Source organism: Rhodnius prolixus, unplaced genomic scaffold (assembly GCF_049639745.1).
Source record: "Rhodnius prolixus isolate KJV_2025 unplaced genomic scaffold, Rpr scaffold_7, whole genome shotgun sequence".
NCBI classification, from domain to species: Eukaryota; Metazoa; Arthropoda; class Insecta; order Hemiptera; family Reduviidae; genus Rhodnius; species Rhodnius prolixus.
The window spans coordinates 36,543,940-36,562,810 of record NW_027411582.1 but is presented as its reverse complement, the minus strand read 5'-3'; the positions used below and the strand labels follow the sequence as shown (position 1 = coordinate 36,562,810).

The 18,871-nt window shown below is 27.6% G+C and overlaps 1 protein-coding gene across 3 annotated transcripts in view; it reads left to right on the top strand.

Annotated features, from left to right (window-relative positions):
• LOC141447567 (serine/threonine-protein kinase 32A) overlaps window positions 1-18,871 on the top strand; it is a 387,735-nt gene that overhangs the window by 163,082 nt on the left and 205,782 nt on the right. The gene's annotated exons all lie outside the window — the stretch shown is intronic.

Genomic DNA, 18,871 nt, shown 5'->3' with positions numbered 1-18,871 from the left:
AGAGAGATATAGAGGTTTAAAGTATTTAGGAACCTCCAAATTTTAACATTCAATATCTCCATAACTATTATCACTAAAACATTCCTATTTATATCAGATATAGAGCTAATATTTTTCTACAATTTGGTAAAGAATTCATTAAAATCGGAACAAAAGGAAGAGCGATATAGAGGTATAAAGTTTTTAGGAAACCTCCAAATTTTAACCTTCAATATCTCCATAACTATTATCACTAAAACATTCCTATATATATCAGTTATAGAGCTAATATTTCTCTACAATTTGGTAAAAGATTCATTAAAATCGGAACCACAGGAAGAAAGATATAGAGGTTTAAAGTATTTAGGAAACCTCCAAATTTAATCTTCAATATCTCCATAACTATTATCACTAAAACATTCCTATTTATATCAGTTATAGACCTAATATTTTTCTACAATTTGGTAAAGGATTCATTAAAATCGGAACAACAGAAAGAGAGATATAGAGGTTTAAATTATTTAGGAAACCTCCAAAATTTAACCTTCAATATCTCCATAACTATTATCACTAAAACCTTCTTATTTATATCAGTTATAGAGCTAATATTTCTCTACAATTTGTTGAAAGATTCATTAAAATCGGAACAAAAGGAAAAGAGATATAGAGGTATAAAGTTTTTAGGAAACCTCCAAATTTTAAACTTCAATATCTCCATAACTATTATCACTAAAACAATCCTATATATATCACTTATAGAGCTGATATTTCTCTACAATTTGGTAAAAGATTCATTAAAATCGGAACAACAGGAAGAGAGATATAAAGGTTTAAAGTATTTAGAAAACCTCCAAATTTAACCTTCAATATCTCCATAACTATTATCACTAAAACAATCCTATATATATCACTTATAGAGCTGATATTTCTCTACAATTTGGTAAAAGAGTCATTAAAATCGGAACAACAGGAAGAGAGATATAAAGGTTTAAAGTATTTAGGAAACCTCCAAATTTTAACCTTCAATATCTCCATAACTATTATCACTAAAACATTCCTATTTATATCAGTTATAGAGCTAATATTTTTCTACAATTAGGTAAAGGATTCATTAAAATCGGAACAACAGAAAGAGAGATATAGAGGTTTAAAGTATTTAGGAAACCTCCAAACTTTAACCTTCAATATCTCCATAACTATTATCACTAAAACAATCCTATTTATATCAGTTATAGAGCTGATGTTTCTCTACAATTTGGTAAAGGATTCATTAAAATCGGAACAACAGGAAGGGAGATATAGAAGTTTAAAGTATTTAGGAAACCACCAAACTTTAACCTTCAATATCTCCATATCTATTATCACTAAAAAATTCCTATTTATATCAGTTATAGAGCTAATACTTCTCCACAATTTGTTGAAGGATTCATTAAAATCGGAACAAAAGGAAAAGAGATATAGAGGTATAAAGTTTTTAGGAAACCTCCAAATTTTAAAATTCAATATCTCCATAACTATTATCACTAAAACAATCCTATATATATCACTTATAGAGCTGATATTTCTCTACAATTTGGTAAAAGATTCATTAAAATCGGAACAACAGGAAGTGAGATATAAAGGTTTAAAGTATTTAGAAAACCTCCAAATTTTAACCTTCAATATCTCCATAACTATTATCACTAAAACAATCTTATATATATCACTTATAGAGCTGATATTTCTCTACAATTTGGTAAAAGATTCATTAAAATCGGAACAACAGGAAGTGAGATATAAAGGTTTAAAGTATTTAGAAAACCTCCAAATTTTAACCTTCAATATCTCCATAACTATTATCACTAAAACAATCTTATATATATCACTTATAGAGCTGATATTTCTCTACAATTTGGTAAAAGATTCATTAAAATCGGAACAACAGGAAGAGAGATATAGAGGTTTAAAGTATTTAGGAACCTCCAAATTTTAACATTCAATATCTCCATAACTATTATCACTAAAACATTCCTATTTATATCAGATATAGAGCTAATATTTTTCTACAATTTGGTAAAGAATTCATTAAAATCGGAACAAAAGGAAAAGAGATATAGAGGTATAAAGTTTTTAGGAAATCTCCAAATTTTAAACTTCAATATCTCCATAACTATTATCACTAAAACAATCCTATATATATCACTTATAGAGCTGATATTTCTCTACAATTTGGTAAAAGATTCATTAAAATCGGAACAACAGGAAGAGAGATATAAAGGTTTAAAGTATTTAGAAAACCTCCAAATTTTAACCTTCAATATCTCCATAACTATTATCACTAAAACAATCCTATATATATCACTTATAGAACTGATATTTCTCTACAATTTGGTAAAAGATTCATTAAAATCGGAACAACAGGAAGAGAGATATAAAGGTTTAAAGTATTTAGAAAACCTCCAAATTTTAACCTTCAATATCTCCATAACTATTATCACTAAAACAATCTTATATATATCACTTATAGAGCTGATATTTCTCTACAATTTGGTAAAAGATTCATTAAAATCGGAACAACAGGAAGAGAGATATAGAGGTTTAAAGTATTTAGGAACCTCCAAATTTTAACATTCAATATCTCCATAACTATTATCACTAAAACATTCCTATTTATATCAGATATAGAGCTAATATTTTTCTACAATTTGGTAAAGAATTCATTAAAATCGGAACAAAAGGAAAAGAGATATAGAGGTATAAAGTTTTTAGGAAATCTCCAAATTTTAAACTTCAATATCTCCATAACTATTATCACTAAAACAATCCTATATATATCACTTATAGAGCTGATATTTCTCTACAATTTGGTAAAAGATTCATTAAAATCGGAACAACAGGAAGAGAGATATAAAGGTTTAAAGTATTTAGAAAACCTCCAAATTTTAACCTTCAATATCTCCATAACTATTATCACTAAAACAATCCTATATATATCACTTATAGAACTGATATTTCTCTACAATTTGGTAAAAGATTCATTAAAATCGGAACAACAGGAAGAGAGATATAAAGGTTTAAAGTATTTAGGAAACCTCCAAATTTTAACCTTCAATATCTCCATAACTATTATCACTAAAACATTCCTATTTATATCAGTTATAGAACTAATATTTCTCTACAATTCGGTAAAAGATTCATTAAAAACGGAAAAACAGGAAGAAAGATAAAGAGGTTTAAATTTTTTAGGAAACCTCTAAACTTTAACCATCAATATCTCTATAACTATTATCACTAAAACATTCCTATTTATATCAGTTATAGAGCTAATACTTCTCTACAATTTGATAAAAGATTCATTAAAAACGGAACAACACGATGAGAGATATAGAGGTATAATGTTTTTAGGAAAACTCCATATTTTAACCTTCAATATCTCCATAACTATTATCACTAAAACAATCCTATATATATCACTTATAGAGCTGGTATTTCTCTACAATTTGGTAAATGATTCATTAAAATCGGAACAACAGAAAGAGAGATATAGAGGTTTAAAGTATTTAGGAAACCTCCAAACTTTAACCTTCAATATCTCCATAACTATTATCACTAAAACATTCCTATTTATACCAGTTATAGAGCTAATACATCTCTACAATTTGGTAAAGGATTCATTAAAAACGGAACAACAGGAAGAGAGATATAGAAGTTTAAATTATTTAGGAAACCTCCCAACTTTAACTTTTAATATCTCCACAACTATTATCACTAAAACATTCCTATTTATATCAGTTATAGAGCTAATATTTCTCTACAATTTGGTAAAGGATTCATTAAAATCTGAACAACAGGTAGAAAGATATAGAAGTTTAATATATTTAGGATACCTCCAAACTTTAACCTTCAATATCTCCATCACTATTATTACTAAAACATTCCTATTTATATCACTTATAGAGCTGATATTTCTCTACAATTTGGTAAAAGATTCATTAAAATCGGAACAACAGGAAGTGAGATATAAAGGTTTAAAGTATTTAGAAAACCTCCAAATTTTAACCTTCAATATCTCCATAACTATTATCACTAAAACAATCTTATATATATCACTTATAGAGCTGATATTTCTCTACAATTTGGTAAAAGATTCATTAAAATCGGAACAACAGGAAGAGAGATATAGAGGTTTAAAGTATTTAGGAACCTCCAAATTTTAACATTCAATATCTCCATAACTATTATCACTAAAACATTCCTATTTATATCAGATATAGAGCTAATATTTTTCTACAATTTGGTAAAGAATTCATTAAAATCGGAACAAAAGGAAGAGCGATATAGAGGTATAAAGTTTTTAGGAAACCTCCAAATTTTAACCTTCAATATCTCCATAACTATTATCACTAAAACATTCCTATATATATCAGTTATAGAGCTAATATTTCTCTACAATTTGGTAAAAGATTCATTAAAATCGGAACCACAGGAAGAAAGATATAGAGGTTTAAAGTATTTAGGAAACCTCCAAATTTAATCTTCAATATCTCCATAACTATTATCACTAAAACATTCCTATTTATATCAGTTATAGACCTAATATTTTTCTACAATTTGGTAAAGGATTCATTAAAATCGGAACAACAGAAAGAGAGATATAGAGGTTTAAATTATTTAGGAAACCTCCAAAATTTAACCTTCAATATCTCCATAACTATTATCACTAAAACCTTCTTATTTATATCAGTTATAGAGCTAATATTTCTCTACAATTTGTTGAAAGATTCATTAAAATCGGAACAAAAGGAAAAGAGATATAGAGGTATAAAGTTTTTAGGAAACCTCCAAATTTTAAACTTCAATATCTCCATAACTATTATCACTAAAACAATCCTATATATATCACTTATAGAGCTGATATTTCTCTACAATTTGGTAAAAGATTCATTAAAATCGGAACAACAGGAAGAGAGATATAAAGGTTTAAAGTATTTAGAAAACCTCCAAATTTAACCTTCAATATCTCCATAACTATTATCACTAAAACAATCCTATATATATCACTTATAGAGCTGATATTTCTCTACAATTTGGTAAAAGAGTCATTAAAATCGGAACAACAGGAAGAGAGATATAAAGGTTTAAAGTATTTAGGAAACCTCCAAATTTTAACCTTCAATATCTCCATAACTATTATCACTAAAACATTCCTATTTATATCAGTTATAGAGCTAATATTTTTCTACAATTAGGTAAAGGATTCATTAAAATCGGAACAACAGAAAGAGAGATATAGAGGTTTAAAGTATTTAGGAAACCTCCAAACTTTAACCTTCAATATCTCCATAACTATTATCACTAAAACAATCCTATTTATATCAGTTATAGAGCTGATGTTTCTCTACAATTTGGTAAAGGATTCATTAAAATCGGAACAACAGGAAGGGAGATATAGAAGTTTAAAGTATTTAGGAAACCACCAAACTTTAACCTTCAATATCTCCATATCTATTATCACTAATAAATTCCTATTTATATCAGTTATAGAGCTAATACTTCTCCACAATTTGTTGAAGGATTCATTAAAATCGGAACAAAAGGAAAAGAGATATAGAGGTATAAAGTTTTTAGGAAACCTCCAAATTTTAAAATTCAATATCTCCATAACTATTATCACTAAAACAATCCTATATATATCACTTATAGAGCTGATATTTCTCTACAATTTGGTAAAAGATTCATTAAAATCGGAACAACAGGAAGTGAGATATAAAGGTTTAAAGTATTTAGAAAACCTCCAAATTTTAACCTTCAATATCTCCATAACTATTATCACTAAAACAATCTTATATATATCACTTATAGAGCTGATATTTCTCTACAATTTGGTAAAAGATTCATTAAAATCGGAACAACAGGAAGTGAGATATAAAGGTTTAAAGTATTTAGAAAACCTCCAAATTTTAACCTTCAATATCTCCATAACTATTATCACTAAAACAATCTTATATATATCACTTATAGAGCTGATATTTCTCTACAATTTGGTAAAAGATTCATTAAAATCGGAACAACAGGAAGAGAGATATAGAGGTTTAAAGTATTTAGGAACCTCCAAATTTTAACATTCAATATCTCCATAACTATTATCACTAAAACATTCCTATTTATATCAGATATAGAGCTAATATTTTTCTACAATTTGGTAAAGAATTCATTAAAATCGGAACAAAAGGAAAAGAGATATAGAGGTATAAAGTTTTTAGGAAATCTCCAAATTTTAAACTTCAATATCTCCATAACTATTATCACTAAAACAATCCTATATATATCACTTATAGAGCTGATATTTCTCTACAATTTGGTAAAAGATTCATTAAAATCGGAACAACAGGAAGAGAGATATAAAGGTTTAAAGTATTTAGAAAACCTCCAAATTTTAACCTTCAATATCTCCATAACTATTATCACTAAAACAATCCTATATATATCACTTATAGAACTGATATTTCTCTACAATTTGGTAAAAGATTCATTAAAATCGGAACAACAGGAAGAGAGATATAAAGGTTTAAAGTATTTAGGAAACCTCCAAATTTTAACCTTCAATATCTCCATAACTATTATCACTAAAACATTCCTATTTATATCAGTTATAGAACTAATATTTCTCTACAATTCGGTAAAAGATTCATTAAAAACGGAAAAACAGGAAGAAAGATAAAGAGGTTTAAATTTTTTAGGAAACCTCTAAACTTTAACCATCAATATCTCTATAACTATTATCACTAAAACATTCCTATTTATATCAGTTATAGAGCTAATACTTCTCTACAATTTGATAAAAGATTCATTAAAAACGGAACAACACGATGAGAGATATAGAGGTATAATGTTTTTAGGAAAACTCCATATTTTAACCTTCAATATCTCCATAACTATTATCACTAAAACAATCCTATATATATCACTTATAGAGCTGGTATTTCTCTACAATTTGGTAAATGATTCATTAAAATCGGAACAACAGAAAGAGAGATATAGAGGTTTAAAGTATTTAGGAAACCTCCAAACTTTAACCTTCAATATCTCCATAACTATTATCACTAAAACATTCCTATTTATACCAGTTATAGAGCTAATACATCTCTACAATTTGGTAAAGGATTCATTAAAAACGGAACAACAGGAAGAGAGATATAGAAGTTTAAATTATTTAGGAAACCTCCCAACTTTAACTTTTAATATCTCCACAACTATTATCACTAAAACATTCCTATTTATATCAGTTATAGAGCTAATATTTCTCTACAATTTGGTAAAGGATTCATTAAAATCTGAACAACAGGTAGAAAGATATAGAAGTTTAATATATTTAGGATACCTCCAAACTTTAACCTTCAATATCTCCATAACTATTATCACTAAAACATTCCTATTTATATCAGTAATAGAGCTAATACTTCTCTACAATTTGGTAAAACATTCATTAAAAACGGAACAACAGGAAGAGAGATATAGAGGTTTAAAGTATTTAGGAATCCTCCAAACTTTAACCTTCAATATCTCCATAACTATTATCACTAAAACATTCCTATTTATACCAGTTATAGAGCTAATGTTTCTCTACAATTTGGTAAAGGATTCATTAAAATCGGAACAACAGGAAGGGAGATATAGAAGTTTAAAGTATTTAGGAAACCTCCAAACTTTAACCTTCAATATCTACATATCTATTATCACTAAAACATTCCTATTTATATCAGTTATAGAGCTAATACTTCTCTACAATTTGATAAAAAATTCATTAAAAACGGAACAACAGGATGAGAGATATAGAGGTTTAAATTATTTAGAAAACCTCCAAATTTAACCTTCAATATCTCCATAACTATTATCACTAAAACATTCCTATTTATATCAGTTATAGAGCTAATATTACTCTACAATTTGTTGAAATATTCATTAAAATCGGAACAAAAGGAAGAGAGATATAGAGGTATAAAGTTTTTAGGAAACCTCCAAATTTTAACCTTCAATATCTCCATAACTATTATCACTAAAACATTCCTATATATATTAGTTATAGAGCTAATATTTCTCTACAATTTGGTAAAAGATTCATTAAAATCGGAACAACAGAAAGAGAGATATAAAGGTTTAAAGTATTTAGGAAACCTCTAAATTTTAACCTTCAATATCTCCATAACTATTATCACTAAAACATTCCTATTTATACCAGTTATAGAGCTAATATTTCTCTACAATTTTGTAAAAGATTCATTTAAAACGGAACAACAGGAAGAGAGATATAGAGATTTAAAGTATTTAGGAAACGTTCAAACTTTAACCTTCAATATCTCCATAACTATTATCACTAAAACGATCCTATTTATATCAATTATAGAGCTAATGTTTCTCTACAATTTGGTAAAGGATTCATTAAAATCGGAACAACAGGAAGAGAGACATAGAGGTTTAAATTATTTAGGAAACCTCCAAACATTAACCTTCAATATCTCCATAACTATTATCACTAAAACATTCCTATTTATATCAGTTATAGAGTTAATATTTCTCTACAATTTGGTAAAAGATTCATTAAAAACGGAACAACAGGAAGAGAGATATAAAGGTTTAAAGTATTTAGGAAACCTCCAAAATTTAACCTTCAATAGCTCCATAACTATTATCACTAAAACATTCCTATTTATATCAGTTATAGAGCTAATATTTCTCAACAATTTGTTGAAAGATTCATTAAAATCGGAACAAAAGGAAGAGAGATATAGAGGTATAAAGTTTTTAGGAAACCTCCAAATTTTAACCTTCAATATCTCCAAAACTATTATCACTAAAACATTCCTATATATATTAGTTATAGAGCTAATATTTCTCTACAATTTGGTAAAAGATTCATTAAAATCGGAAAAACAGCAAGAGAGATATAGAGGTTAAAGGTATTTAGGAAACCTCCAAATTTTAACCTTCAATATCTCCATAACTATTATCACTAAAACATTCCAATTTATATCAGTTATAGAGCTAATATTTCTCTACAATTTGGTAAAAGATTCATTAAAAACGGAACAACAGGAAGAGAGATATAGAGGTTTGAAGTATTTAGGAAACCTTCAAATTTTAACCTTCAATATCTCCATAACTATTATCACTAAAACATTCCTATTTATATCAGTTATAGAGCTAATATTTCTCAACAATTTGTTGAAGGATTCATTAAAATCGGAAAAACAGGAAGAGAGATATAGAGGTTTAAAGTATTTAGGAAACCTCCAAACTTCAACCTTCAATATCTCCACAACTATTATAACTAAAACATTCCTATTTATATCAGTTATAGAGCTAATATTTCTCTACAATTTGTTGAAAGATTCATTAAAATCGGAACAAAAGGAAGAGAGATATAGAGGTATAAAGTTTTTAGGAAACCTCCAAATTTTAACCTTCAATATCTCCATAACTATTATCACTAAAACATTCCTATATATATTAGTTATAGAGCTAATATTTCTCTACAATTTGGTAAAAGATTCATTAAAAACGGAACAACAGGAAGAGAGATATAGAGGTTTGAAGTATTTAGGAAACCTTCAAATTTTAACCTTCAATATCTCCATAACTATTATCACTAAAACATTCTTATTTATATCAGTTATAGAGTTAATATTTCTCTACAATTTGGTAAAAGATTCATTAAAAACGGAACCACAGGAAGAGAGATATAGAAATTTAAAGTATTTAGGAAACCTCCAAACTTTAACCTTCAATATCTCCATCACTATTATTACTAAAACATTCCTATATATATTAGTTATAGAGCTAATATTTCTCTACAATTTGGTAAAAGATTCTTTAAGAACGGAACAGCAGAAAGGGAGATATAGAGGGAAAAAAAATTTTAGGAAACCTCCAAACTTTAACCTTCCATATCTCCATAACTATTATCACTAAAACATTCCTATTTATATCAGTTATAGAGTTAATATTTCTCTACAATTTGGTAAAAGATTCATTAAAAACGGAACAACAGGAAGAGAGATATAGAAGTTTAATATATTTAGGATACCTCCAAACTTTTACCTTCAATATCTCCATAACTATTATCACTAAAACATTCCTATTTATATCAGTAATAGCGCTAATATTTCTCTACAATTTGGTAAAAGATTCATTAAAAACGGAACAACAGGAAGAGAGATATAGAAATTTAAAGTATTTAGGAAACCTCCAAACTTTAACCTTCAATATCTCCATAACTATTATCACTAAAACATTCCTATTTATATCAGTTCTAGAGCTAATATTTCTCTACAATTTGGTAAAAGATTCATTAAAAACGGAACAACAGGAAGAGAGATATAGAGCGTTAAAGTTTTTAGGAAACCTCCATAGTTTAACCTTTAATATCTCCATTACAATTATCACTAAAACATTCCTATATATATTACTTATAAAGCTAATATTTCTCTACAATTTGGTAAAAGATTCTTTAAGAACGGAACAACAGAAAGGGAGATATAGAGGTAAAAAAATTTTAGGAAACCTCCAAACTTTAACCTTCAATATCTCCATAACTATTATCACTAAAACATTCCTATTTATATCAGTTATAGAGCTAATGTTTCTCTACAATTTGGTAAAGGATTCATTAAAATCTGAACAACAGGTAGAAAGATATAGAAGTTTAATATATTTAGGATACCTCCAAACGTTAACCTTCAATATCTCCATAACTATTATCACTAAAACATTCCTATATGTATTAGTTATAGAGCTAATATTTCTCTACAATTTGGTAAAAGATTCTTTAAGAACGGAACAACAGAAAGGGAGATATAGAGGTAAAAAAATTTTAGGAAACCTCCAAACTTTAACCTTCAATATCTCCATAACTATTATCACTAAAACATTCCTATTTATATCAGTAATAGAGCTAATATTTCTCTACAATTTGGTAAAAGATTCATTAAAAACGGAACCACAGGAAGAGAGATATAGAGGTTTAAAGTATTTAGGAAACCTTCAAACATTAACCTTCAATATCTCCATAACTATTATCACTAAAACATTCCTATTTATATCAGTTATAGAGCTAGTACTTCTCTACAATTTGATAAAAAATTCATTAAGAACGGAACAACAGGATGAGAGATATAGAGGTTTAAATTATTTAGGAAACCTCCAAACATTAACCTTCAATATCTCCATAACTATTATCACTAAAACATTCCTATTTATATCAGTTATAGAGTTAATATTTCTCTACAATTTGGTAAAAGATTCATTAAAAACGGAACAACAGGAAGGGAGATATAGAAGTTTAAAGTATTTAGGAAACCTCCAAACTTTAACCTTCAATATCTACATATCTATTATCACTAAAACATTCCTATTTATATCAGTTATAGAGCTAATACTTCTCTACAATTTGATAAAAAATTCATTAAAAACGGAACAACAGGATGAGAGATATAGAGGTTTAAATTATTTAGAAAACCTCCAAATTTAACCTTCAATATCTCCATAACTATTATCACTAAAACATTCCTATTTATATCAGTTATAGAGCTAATATTACTCTACAATTTGTTGAAAGATTCATTAAAATCGGAACAAAAGGAAAGAAAGAAAGAAAGAAAGATAAATTTTTTATGCTCTGGGACTTATGTCCCTTAAGAGCAACCAATAAAATTTACAATGTTAAAAATATTTTCTCTGATCTGAGAGATTAAACTGAAATAAATCCTTGACAACTATTTACATCCATAATTTTATATAAAATATGTACATATATAAAAATTACTAATTATAATGAATTAATAAAATAATAATAATAATAGTAATAATAATTATTAATATAATAATGTAAAACAAAAACAAACAAAAAAAAGAAAAATATCTTCTATATACAAACTTAAAAATCTCTTTTGTACAATTCAAACAAATGATTGTAATAGAAAAACTTAAAACTAGGCAGTAATTTCTTGTTGGTCAAGTCAGTAGGTAAGTCGTTCCAAAGTCTACTGGCAGCAACAGTAAAAGAGTTTTGATACGTTACAGTCCTATGGGGTTGTATGTAAAGTCTGGAATCGACAGTCCTTGTAGTTCTTAAGTCTAGTGCAGCTTTTTGTGTAAACATGTCATATAAGTATTTTGGAGTCTGTGTTCTAAACAATTGGTATATGAAATTACCCATAAAGTATTTTCTACGGTAGTCAACAGTAAGCCAATTTAAAGTAAAGTAATGTGGTGTAATATGTTCGTCTTTCCTAATATTTAGTATAAAACGAATACAAGAGTTAAGTGATCTCTGGAGTTTGGTATTAAGTTCCGAGGTAAGATCAGCATATACCAGGCAACAGTAATCAAAATGAGGAAACATGAGAGTACTAACTAACTGTTGACGGAGAGGTATAGGCAACATATTTTTATGGAGTTTTAGCTGGTATAGAGATTTATGAATACTATTACAAATATTACTAACATGACTATTCCAAGATAACGTGTTAGAAATCGTCACACCTAAACATTTTGCAGTCGTAACATAAGGTATATTTATGTTATTAACAGTAATTTTAGAAATTAGGTCCAAATTGATTGTATTTATATATTTTCTACTGCCAATTATCATTGCTTTTGATTTTGTTATGTTAAATGCAATAAAATTTGACTGTGTCCAGCTAAGGATGGAATTCACATCAAGCTTAACTTTCTCAATGCCAGCTTCTAATTCTGACGGTAAACAGTGTAAATATATTTGCAGATCATCAGCATAGAGCACATGTTTGCAATGCTTTATTACTCTTGGCAGATCATTCAAATACAAGCAAAATAAAAGAGGTCCCAAAACAGAACCCTGCGGGACACCAGAATTAACTGACTCCCAAGGAGATCTTTCTTCATTACTATCAGTCACTAACTGCTTTCGGCCACAAAGATATGAACTAAACCATGAGAGAACAGAATCCGAAAAATTTAATAATTTTAATTTATGAAGAAGTAACAAATGGTTAACTGATTCGAAAGCCTTAGAAAAGTCAAAAAGTAGCAGAACAGTAACCATTCTTTTGTCAATTGCAGAACGAATGTCATCTGTTATTCTGAGCAAAACACTCTGTGTGCTGTGTCCTGAAGAGAGATATAGAGGTATAAAGTTTTTAGGAAACCTCTAAATTTTAACCTTCAATATCTCCATAACTATTATCACTAAAACATTCCTATTTATACCAGTTATAGAGCTAATATTTCTCTACAATTTTGTAAAAGATTCATTTAAAACGGAACAACAGGAAGAGAGATATAGAGATTTAAAGTATTTAGGAAACGTTCAAACTTTAACCTTCAATATCTCCATAACTATTATCACTAAAACGATCCTATTTATATCAATTATAGAGCTAATGTTTCTCTACAATTTGGTAAAGGATTCATTAAAATCGGAACAACAGGAAGAGAGACATAGAGGTTTAAATTATTTAGGAAACCTCCAAACATTAACCTTCAATATCTCCATAACTATTATCACTAAAACATTCCTATTTATATCAGTTATAGAGTTAATATTTCTCTACAATTTGGTAAAAGATTCATTAAAAACGGAACAACAGGAAGAGAGATATGGAAATTTAAAGTATTAAGGAAACCTCCAAAATTTAACCGTCCATATCTCCATAACTATTATCACTAAAACATTCCTATTTATATCAGTTATAGAGCTAATATTTCTCTACAATTTGGTAAAAGATTCATTAAAAACGGAACAACAGGAAGAGAGATATAGAGGTTTAAAGTATTTAGGAAACCTTCAAACTTTAACCTTCAATATCTCCATAACTATTATCACTAAAACGATCCTATTTATATCAATTATAGAGCTAATGTTTCTCTACAATTTGGTAAAGGATTCATTAAAATCGGAACAACAGGAAGAGAGACATAGAGGTTTAAAGTATTTAAGAAACCTCCAAACTTTAACCTTCAATATCTCCATAACTATTATCACTAAAACATTCCTATTTATATCAGTTATAGAGTTAAAATTTCTCTACAATTTAGTAAAAGATTCATTAAAAACGGAACAACAGGAAGAGAGATATAGAAATTTAAAGTTTTTAGGAAACCTCCAAATTTTAACCTTCAATATCTCCATAACTATTATCACTAAAACATTCCTATATATATCAGTTATAGAGGTAATATTTCTCTACAATTTGGTAAAAGATTCATTAAAAACGGAAAACAGGAAGAGAGATATAGAGGTTTAAAGTATTTAGGAAACCTTCAAACTTTAACCTTCAATATCTCCATAACTATTATCACTAAAACAATCCTATTTATATCAATTATAGAGCTAATGTTTCTCTACAATTTGGTAATGGATTCATTAAAATCGGAACTACAGGAAGAGAGAGATAGAGGTTTAAAGTATTTAGGAAACTTCCAAACTTTAACCTTCAATATCTCCATAACTATTATCACTAAAACATTCCTATTTATATCAGTTATAGAGTTAATATTTCTCTACAATTTGGTAAAAGTTTCATTAAAAACGGAACAACAGGAAGAGAGATATAAAGGTTTAAAGTATTTAGGAAACCTCCAAAATTTAACCTTCAATAGCTCCATAACTATTATCACTAAAACATTCCTATTTATATCAGTTATAGAGCTAATATTTCTCAACAATTTGTTGAAGGATTCATTAAAATCGGAAAAACAGGAAGAGAGATATAGAGGTATAAAGTTTTTAGGAAACCTTCAAATTTTAACCTTCATTATCTCCATAACTAGAAACCACTAAAACATTCCTATATATATCAGTTATAGAGGTAATATTTCTCTACAATTTGGTAAAAGATTCATTAAAATCGGAACAACAGGAAGAGAGATATAGAAGTTTAAAGTATTTAGGAAACCTCCAAACTTCAACCTTCAATATCTCCACAACTATTATCACTAAAACATTCCTATTTATATCAGTTATAGAGCTAATATTTCTCTACAATTCGTTGAAAGATTCATTAAAATCGGAACAAAAGGAAGAGAGATATAGAGGTATAAAGTTTTTAGGAAACCTCCAAATTTTAACCTTCAATATCTCCAAAACTATAATCACTAAAACATTCCTATATATATTAGTTATAGAGCTAATATTTCTCTACAATTTGGTAAAAGATTCATTAAAATCGGAAAAACAGCAAGAGAGATATAGAGGTTAAAGGTATTTAGGAAACCTCCAAATTTTAACCTTCAATATCTCCATAACTATTATCACTAAAACATTCCAATTTATATCAGTTATAGAGCTAATATTTCTCTACAATTTGGTAAAAGATTCATTAAAAACGGAACAACAGGAAGAGAGATATAGAGGTTTGAAGTATTTAGGAAACCTTCAAATTTTAACCTTCAATATCTCCATAACTATTATCACTAAAACATTCCTATTTATATCAGTTATAGAGCTAATATTTCTCAACAATTTGTTGAAGGATTCATTAAAATCGGAAAAACAGGAAGAGAGATATAGAGGTTTAAAGTATTTAGGAAACCTCCAAACTTCAACCTTCAATATCTCCACAACTATTATAACTAAAACATTCCTATTTATATCAGTTATAGAGCTAATATTTCTCTACAATTTGTTGAAAGATTCATTAAAATCGGAACAAAAGGAAGAGAGATATAGAGGTATAAAGTTTTTAGGAAACCTCCAAATTTTAACCTTCAATATCTCCATAACTATTATCACTAAAACATTCCTATATATATTAGTTATAGAGCTAATATTTCTCTACAATTTGGTAAAAGATTCATTAAAAACGGAACAACAGGAAGAGAGATATAGAGGTTTGAAGTATTTAGGAAACCTTCAAATTTTAACCTTCAATATCTCCATAACTATTATCACTAAAACATTCTTATTTATATCAGTTATAGAGTTAATATTTCTCTACAATTTGGTAAAAGATTCATTAAAAACGGAACCACAGGAAGAGAGATATAGAAATTTAAAGTATTTAGGAAACCTCCAAACTTTAACCTTCAATATCTCCATCACTATTATTACTAAAACATTCCTATATATATTAGTTATAGAGCTAATATTTCTCTACAATTTGGTAAAAGATTCTTTAAGAACGGAACAGCAGAAAGGGAGATATAGAGGGAAAAAAAATTTTAGGAAACCTCCAAACTTTAACCTTCCATATCTCCATAACTATTATCACTAAAACATTCCTATTTATATCAGTTATAGAGTTAATATTTCTCTACAATTTGGTAAAAGATTCATTAAAAACGGAACAACAGGAAGAGAGATATAGAAGTTTAATATATTTAGGATACCTCCAAACTTTTACCTTCAATATCTCCATAACTATTATCACTAAAACATTCCTATTTATATCAGTAATAGCGCTAATATTTCTCTACAATTTGGTAAAAGATTCATTAAAAACGGAACAACAGGAAGAGAGATATAGAAATTTAAAGTATTTAGGAAACCTCCAAACTTTAACCTTCAATATCTCCATAACTATTATCACTAAAACATTCCTATTTATATCAGTTCTAGAGCTAATATTTCTCTACAATTTGGTAAAAGATTCATTAAAAACGGAACAACAGGAAGAGAGATATAGAGCGTTAAAGTTTTTAGGAAACCTCCATAGTTTAACCTTTAATATCTCCATAACAATTATCACTAAAACATTCCTATATATATTACTTATAGAGCTAATATTTCTCTACAATTTGGTAAAAGATTCTTTAAGAACGGAACAACAGAAAGGGAGATATAGAGGTAAAAAAATTTTAGGAAACCTCCAAACTTTAACCTTCAATATCTCCATAACTATTATCACTAAAACATTCCTATTTATATCAGTTATAGAGCTAATGTTTCTCTACAATTTGGTAAAGGATTCATTAAAATGTGAACAACAGGTAGAAAGATATAGAAGTTTAATATATTTAGGATACCTCCAAACGTTAACCTTCAATATCTCCATAACTATTATCACTAAAACATTCCTATATATATTAGTTATAGAGCTAATATTTCTCTACAATTTGGTAAAAGATTCTTTAAGAACGGAACAACAGAAAGGGAGATATAGAGGTAAAAAAATTTTAGGAAACCTCCAAACTTTAACCTTCAATATCTCCATAACTATTATCACTAAAACATTCCTATTTATATCAGTAATAGAGCTAATATTTCTCTACAATTTGGTAAAAGATTCATTAAAAACGGAACCACAGGAAGAGAGATATAGAGGTTTAAAGTATTTAGGAAACCTTCAAACATTAACCTTCAATATCTCCATAACTATTATCACTAAAACATTCCTATTTATATCAGTTATAGAGCTAGTACTTCTCTACAATTTGATAAAAAATTCATTAAGAACGGAACAACAGGATGAGAGATATAGAGGTTTAAATTATTTAGAAAACCTCCAAATTTAACCCTCAATATCTCCATAACTATTATCACTAAAACATTCCTATTTGTATCAGTTATAGAGCTAATATTTCTCTACAATTTCTTGAAAGATTCATTAAAATCGGAACAAAAGGAAGAGAGATATAGAGGTATAAAGTTTTTAGGAAACCTCCAAATTTTAACCTTCAATATCTCCATAACTATTATCACTAAAACATTCCTATATATATTAGTTATAGAGCTAATATTTCTCTACAATTTGGTAAAAGATTCATTAAAATCGGAACAACAGCAAGAGAGATATAGAGGTTTAAAGTATTTAGGAAACCTCTAAATTTTAACCTTCAATATCTCCATAACTATTATCACTAAAACATTCCAATTTATATCGGTTATAGAGCTAATATTTCTCTACAATTTGGTAAAAGATTCATTAAAAACGGAACAACAGGAAGAGAGATATAGAGGTTTAAAGTATTTAGGGAACGTTCAAACTTTAACCTTCAATATCTCCATAACTATTATCACTAAAACGATCCTATTTATATCAATTATAGAGCTAATGTTTCTCTACAATTTAGTAAAGGATTCATTAAAATCGGAACAATAGGAAGAGAGACATAGAGGTTTAAAGTATTTAGGAAACCTCCAAACATTAACCTTCAATATCTCCATAACTATTATCACTAAAACATTCCTATTTATATCAGTTATAGAGTTAATATTTCTCTACAATTTGGTAAAAGATTCATTAAAAACGGAACAACAGGAAGAGAGATAGAAATTTAAAGTATTAAGGAAACCTCCAAAATTTAACCTTCCATATCTCCATAACTATTATCACTAAAACATTCCTATTTATATCAGTTATAGTGTTAAAATTTCTCTACAATTTGGTAAAAGATTCATTAAAAACGGAACAACAGGAAGAGAGATATAGAAATTTAAAGTATTAAGGAAACCTCCAAAATTTAACCTTCAATATCTCCATAACTATTATCACTAAAAAATTCCTATTTATATCAGTTATAGAGCTAATGTTTCTCTACAATTTGGTAAAGGATTCATTAAAATCTGAACAACAGGAAGAAAGATATAGAAGTTTAATATATTTAGGAAACATCCAAACTTTAACCTTCAATATCTCCATAACTATTATCACTAAAACATTCCTATTTATATCAGTTATAGAGTTAATATTTCTCTACAATTTGGTAAAAGATTCATTAAAAACGGAACAACAGGAAGAGAGATATAATGGTTTAAACTATTTAGGAAACCTCCAAAATTTAACCTTCAATAGCTCCATAACTATTATCACTAAAACATTCCTATTTATATCAGTTATAGAGCTAATATTTCTCAACAATTTGTTGAAGGATTCATTAAAATCGGAAAAACAGGAAGAGAGATATAGAGGTATAAAGTTTTTAGGAAACCTTCAAA